This window comes from Tupaia chinensis, unplaced genomic scaffold (genome assembly GCF_000334495.1).
Source record: "Tupaia chinensis unplaced genomic scaffold, TupChi_1.0 Scaffold000146_1, whole genome shotgun sequence".
Taxonomy (NCBI): Eukaryota; Metazoa; Chordata; class Mammalia; order Scandentia; family Tupaiidae; genus Tupaia; species Tupaia belangeri.
Genome location: NW_006159616.1, coordinates 6,414,444 through 6,421,230, shown reverse-complemented (window position 1 = coordinate 6,421,230; position 6,787 = coordinate 6,414,444). Strand labels below are relative to the sequence as shown.

Genomic DNA, 6,787 nt, shown 5'->3' with positions numbered 1-6,787 from the left:
GTAACAAATGTAGTCAAGGTGATTCATGGCCCTATTCATCTCATTTCATGGAAAAGGTGAAGTTTTTTTTTGTAAAACGAGAGGTGTATCTTTTTTGGTGGGCATAGAATTGTCTTGTTGTATAGGAGTTCAACTGTATGTAGAGGGTTTGTATGGAAGCTGGTTATCTGTGCCAAAGTCACCTTTTTTGCCTGTTGGAGAAAGTGGATCTGGGCCCTTTAAAATTTCCCTGGGGCCAGCTGCAAAGCTGGGCTTTGTCACTAGAGGGCGCTGCGAGCCAGAGCCCACAGCAGGGAAGGGGAGGTCCTGCTTCCTGCTTGCAGTGTGCTCCAGCAGGCTCCTGTAGCAGTGCAGCGTCCCAGGCCCAGCAGGCCCCTGCCGTGCACAGTGCAGGCCAGCAGCTTCCCCAGCACCTCCGGGAGGCCCTTTTGCAGCGGGGCGCCTCTGGTGAGACAGCTTCTGTAGCAGTTTGTGTGGCAGGCTTCTGGTAAGTTCCACAGGTTGGATTTCTAGCAAGTTCCACCAGTGTGGCACCAGGCCGACTCCCCCCATGCTGCTGTGCGGGGAGCTCCAGCCGTGCCCTTTCCAACAAGACCTGGAGTGGGCCTGAAGGGAGTGTGTGTTGGGGGGCACTTCCTTGCAGGGGGCTGTACCTCAGTTTGGGGGCCTCTTCCTTGGGTACTCTCAGCCCATGTGGGGAGCTCTTCTTTGGGGGGCTCTCCTTTGGGAGCTCTCCTTCAGCATAGGAGCAAGAGCCTGGTCTTTGAGGACCCTGGTTCAGCCCCGGGTAGGGGTTCCTGATGTCCCTCGCCCCTCAGCACTGTAATCTCTGCACTGGGGGTGGGGAACCCTCCTTGCCAGCTCTCTTTCTGCCCTGGGGTCTCTGCTTTTGTTTGCTAAACTCACTTCCTTTTGTGTTTTCTTGACTTTCTAGACTTTTCTTGACTTTCTAGCCAGTTCTTTGTTAATTCAGTCTCCTGCAATAGTTAATGATCTTGCTGTGAAACTTCGCTTGTTCAGATTACCCTCTGTTTCTTTTTCCTGATAGGATGCAGGCCAAATAAGTTGTCAAAAAGTTCATGGGAAATGTATATTATGAAAAAAATTACACTTGGATTTCAAAATTGTTTTACATCAAAATAAACTCCTATTTGGATCCCATTTTCCCAGAGCTTTCTGTGGTCCCCTCACAAAGGCTACAGTTTGTTGATGCATTTTTCATGTCGATATTTCATATTGGGGCTATTAGGAATAATCTGCTGTCTGTTCTTGACAAGAATACTCTATGGACAAGGCTTCGGGTCTTTTGGCTAAATACCTGAATGGGCTTCTTTTGCGAAGGCCAAGCTAATGGTCTTAAAAACTTTGTCTAGAGGGTGGTGACAACTGCTACAAGTTTTGTGGGTTTATTTATTTATTTTTTGTTTGCTATAGTGCCATGCATGCAGGGAGAAGGGGCGGGGGGTTTTTGGGGGGGGGCGGTGGGGGAGAGGTAAGAAAAGTGAGAAATCAGCCCCTCAGGAGATGGCTATGCAGCCATCCCTGCCCCTCCTTTCTCCTGGGATTCGGGGCATATACACACACATGCACCCAGTGTGTTTTTCAAGTAGCCGGGTCTGAGACTTGAACTGTGCATTCAACTATGTGGGATCCAGTGCCTTAACTTCCATGCCATCTGTGGGCATTTTTTTTTTCTTTTTTAATAACAGCGATGGGTTCGGTGCAGATCTCAGAAGGATTGCTTGGACGTCTGTGATTGGGATGGGAGACACCAACTTTCAGTTCTCCACATGAGGGCTAGCGACTCCAGTCATGTGATTTTGTTTCTCTATGGGGTAGCTGAGAAAGTTCTGATGCATTTCTGCACAGAGAAACAGAAAAATATGCCCTGACTTTCCCGACAACCTAGTATTTCCCGATCTAGGAGATGGGGGTTCTCTGTGCCTTCATAGGGTTGCTGGCAGGACTGAATGGGACCCTGCATAGGGCATGGGGCTGGCATGGAGTCGGAGCCCCACGGCCGGCAGCCTCCAGGACTTTTCATTAGTGTTGCAGCCGGGAGGGCCCAGTTCTGACTGGTACCAGCCCCTGGGCGTCCAAAGACCAAGCACCGGAGGGTTGGGAAGAGGTCCCAGTTCCCTGTCCAGAGGCATCCTGGACCCAGAAGATGGGGCAGGCTGCCCCCTGCGGCCCAGCGCTGGAGAACTGATACTTTCTGTGGCTTCCCTCGGAAGGCCCCCCTACCCTCTAGGGGGCCCTGGGTCCTGGTGCCATGCCCAGCCCCCTGACAGTCACCTCTGTGGCACCCTGCCAACCTGAGCCCTTAGGTGTTGTACCCCAGGAAGCCGTGATTAGGGAAATAAAATTTCCATCTGTCGAGGAATTTATGGCAGTTATTACTGACTATAAAACTGAACTGAGGAGAGGGATGGGTGTGAGAGGTAAGTGCCTCAAATGGTGCGCAGCGGTGACTTTTAAATAAGGTTGTCTGCGTCATTACTGGAGAGCGCCAGGTCCTTACCTGTGTCTGGGCCACCAGGTGGCTGGTCTGTGGGGGTGGGCGCAGAGGGCCGAAAGGCGAGGGGCCGCTGCATCCGAACCCTGGGGAGTGCTCACTGTGGCGTTCGGGAGGGCCTTCCGCAGCGCCTGGTATGCTGCAGGTGCTTCATGAACTCGTGCTTCCACTTTTCTTGCGTCCTTCCCTTCTTCCCTGGGCCGAGCCAAGCCACCGGGCTGAGTGTGCAGTCTCTCTTGATCAGGTTTTCGTTGGTGGAAACTCTCTGTGTGACGAGCCCATGCAAACTTGCCGGGCCTCTGTGGCTTCAGCTTTAATTGGGACAGGTAATTACCACAGGAACATCAGGAGGGAAGATTTTGGGGTACGTGGGCCCCACCTTATTCTGTTATTAATACATGGCAATGCTTCACATGTTTCAGCTCTAGTGTCTGAGGATAAGGGGCCGCGTCATGGTCTTTTCTCCACCTTGGGAAGGAAGGTTTGGGGGGCCCAGGGGTCCATCTGAGGTCAACCAGATGCCCAATATTCATGCCTTCTGGGACACGGCTTTAGAAATCCCACCCTTGACCCCAGCCTAGATGCTGAGAGCAAGGCCAGAGAGCTGTGAGCTGCTCACTGCCAGGAGGGACTGGCTTGAGTCGCGTGTACCTGCGTCCCTAGGGCTGAGGGCAGACTTGTATCACCCATCCTAAAGTCAGAACTGTCAGATGCATAGCTCAGAGCTTGAGACTGTGAGGTCATGCAACAAATTTGAATTCATGGCTGCTCCTCTGACTGCTAGCCAGGGGTCTTTACACTGGTCCACACGGGAAGGAAGGACAGCCACTCTGTCCCACCCCTGACCACCTCACATTGAGCATGTACCAGCCCCACTCCTTGGGCCCTTTAAAACCACAGTCTGGGGGGGGGGAACAGGTGGCACAGTGGTTAAGGCACTGGACTCCCATGTGGTTGACTATGGTTTGAGTCCTGGCCTGGTGGCTTAAAATTCATGCTGGGCACATGTGCGTGCATGCCCAAGATCCCCAGAAGAGAATGGAGGAAAAGGGATTGAGGTGTGGCCATCCCCCTGGGGTCAATTTCTCACTTTCTGTATCTCTGTCTCTCTGGTCAGCACATGCATCCTACAGCAGAAATCTCTCAAAACAAAACAAAATCAAAACTACAAAAATCCAAAAAACTACAGTGGGCTGTGCACACTTCCCACTGGCCTTGCTGTGCTTCAGGCCTCAGGGCAGCTGAAAGCCTGCACCAGTGACCGGGAGCCTTTGCTCAGTCTCCCTGTGCTCTGCTGGCCTCCGGGCCGAGGCCCTGAAACTCTCCCTTTCTCTCGTCCCCTCTAGGGGATGAAAGCCTGAGGGGGCAGCAGTGGGGAGCCTCGAAGCCTGCGGGTCCCCAGATGCAGTAGACTACCTTTGGATGAAATTCTGTTGTGCCTAGGACCTTGATTCTGCCCAAGTCAGTGGGACGGGGGTTGTGGGGGTGTCATCCGTGCAGCCCGTGGCCTGGCAAGGCCCCTGGGCTGGCGTGCATGCCTCATGCTCACCGGCACTGCCCTCAGCCATCCTCCCCTCCACTGTGGCTTCAGGATCATGCCCTAGCCCTCATTACCCCTCTCATAGATGGGCAAACGGGCTTAGGGTGGGGGCAGGGAGAGTACAGTCGTTTCCAGGCCTTGAAGCCTGGCCTTCCCGTTGATGCAGTTCCAGGGACAGGAGGTGTGAGGACAGCTAGGAGCCAGGCCCCTCTGGAGCCCTGGCAAGGCAGGTGATAAGCACGCAGACCAGCACCGACCGCCATGTAAGACAGTGATGGCGGTAGGGCTGGGATGTGCATGGGGGTGGTCTACAGAAGGCCCCCTGAGGAGGTGACAGCCCTGCTTCCTGCACAGCCACGTGTGCTGCCCTCACGTGGATCTCTGCACCGAACTCAAGGAGGAGCGGATCCCACACGCTGTCCCCAGCCCCGCCCTAGTTATCGGGAGCCCTGGGCCTCGTGGCAGCTCACTCGGGGCTGGGGAGGGGTGGTACTGCTGGTGTCTGGTGGGCAGAGGCTGGGATGGTGCCCACAACTGCGGTGCACAGCATCCCCGGCAGAGACTTGCAGCCGAGGTGTGAGCGGTGCTGAGGCTCAGAAGCCCCCAACCCTGTACCTGGTACAGAGCCGGCCCTCAGTAAAGGCTGGCGAGGTGGGAGCCTGGACAAGGCGGGGGGTGGGGGCTGGTTTCAAAGTCAGCTTGGAAATTGGGTTTGCTTCTTTTTAGCCCAGTATTTCTCCCCTGTGCTTCATTCCACGTAGACAGGAATGCTACAGGATTCAGACAGGCAGGTCCCAGTCCTGGGCACCCATGGGGCGGGGGTTGCAGTCTGGCTGCCGTGGCCTACGGTCTAGAGCTCCCGTAGCCCCTCCGCAGCATGCCTGCTCGCTGCCCTGATGTCTGGGTGCCGCCCAGTATCCGTCTCCCCCATGCTGCTGACAGTTCACCAGGCCCACTTGGTATGCAGGTCCAGTGTGGCCAGAGAGCCTGGGTTTTAATAACTGAATATTTCTTTAAAAAAATCCTACTCGTCTTGAGGTCCTCATCCCTCCACCTCTGCCCGCCTGGCCCCCTGGAGGAGTTCATGCAGAAACTGATGTGTTAATAGGCACAGCTTCTCCCTGTCTGTCTCTCCACTTAGCCTCCCGGGGAGAGGGTCGCGGCCCCTCTGCTCCTGCTCTGTGCCCCTGCCTGGCAGCCCATGATGGCACTTGACTTGGGGCGCCCTGTCCGGGAGGTAGGGGCTGGCTAGATGCTGGTGAACAGCCTCCACCTGGGAGAGGCCTCACTGAGGCTTCCTCTGTGCAGCTGATGGCCCGAGCCCTGGGGGCCCGAGCCCTGGGGGCCCGGGCTGCAGGCTCAGATTCTGTCTTGGCATGGTCATGCCTTTGTGCTTCAGTTGACGGGCATCCCCTCCATGAGAGAGGTGGAGGGGGTCCTCTCTGGCCATGCAGACAGAGTCTCTGTGTTCACCCCAGCCTTCAGGGCCTGGCTCCCTGCTTCTGCTCTGGCTCCGGTTGCCTTGACTGAGGGAGCCATACTCAGTCAGGATGTGGCCCCGTCAGCACAGTAGGCCTTCCTTTACTCCACCCTGCAGTGCAGACCCCTTCTCAGATGAGGAGGCCGGCCCCTGCAGGGCCACTTGTCCAAGGCTGTACCCTGGTGACGTGATGCTGGGGTCTGGAGCTGAGCTGATGCCCATGGAGCTGGCCACGTGAGCCGTCTTCCTGTGTCAGTCCCAGCAGGTCTCCTGCGACCTCCCCTTCCATCAGATGAAACCAGGAACGGCCAGATTCAGTGAGGTGGGCAGGACTGGCTTCAAAAGCAAGACTAGCAGCTGGCCTCACTTCCCTCACTGGGGACTTCCAAGCTGGGCTGACTGCTATTGTCCAGGTGGGACAGAGGGGCCTGCTCAGCTGTGAGGGGCTGGGCAGAGAGGTCGCTGGGATGGAGCCAGCACCCATCGCCCGGCTGCAGAGCTGAGGCTCTGAAGCAGGCATTTCTATGCCCACCTGCCTGCTCTTCCTCTTCCTCCTCATCCCAGCTGGCTGGGTTCGGAGACGGTCACCTGCCTGGTCTTGCTTGGTGACAGCAGTGGACCATTTGTGGCCTGTAGGGGCAGGAATGGTTTTCATCTGCCCAGTGCGTGCTGCAAATAAGGCCCTGGGGACCAGGCCCAAGGGGGAGGTGACTTCTGCCCTCCGTGAGCATGTGGAGTGTTGCTAATGGCCCCCAGGCCTCCGAGGAAGTCCAGGCCTTCTGAGCACTGCAGTGTCAGTCACCCGGGCAGTGCCTGGGATCTGTATGTTGTCAGCCCCTCTCCAGGGATCGCAGCTGAGACTGATCCAGGAATCAGGGACACCTGTTTCCCAGGGGGTAACCATGCAGTGTGGGGGCTATAGCCAGAGGGGAGCAGAGCGGTAGGGGTGTGGTTGGCGGGGTGGAGCCTGCTGGAGGCACTGGCTGCTTCCTACTGTGACAGGAGCAGGCAGAACAGGGCACTTGGGATTCTAGGGGTGGCATGAGGTGGCTTGCCCCTGCCCTGGGCTGCAAGAGTGGTGGGCCTCAGGGAGGACGGACATTCCAACGCAGCCCAGGCCATGCGTACCAAGGGGCGGAGAGTTTTATCTGCACACTGCACTGCTGTGTCTAGTGCTGGGACAGCACCTGGTGGTGGAGGAGGCCACAGAGCCTGCCGAGGTTACCTCTGTAAGGTGGCACCCTCCCTACAC

The 6,787-nt window shown here is 56.5% G+C and overlaps 1 protein-coding gene across 1 annotated transcript in view; it reads left to right on the top strand.

Moving 5' to 3' along the window:
* The first annotated feature begins 333 nt into the window (after positions 1-333).
* The window catches only part of ACTL8 (actin like 8), an 83,041-nt gene continuing 76,587 nt past the window's right edge, over positions 334-6,787 (top strand). The window contains exon 1 of the mRNA XM_006145220.2: positions 334-487. The gene's annotated coding sequence lies outside the window, so the exon portion shown is untranslated. The remainder of the gene's footprint in view (positions 488-6,787) is intronic.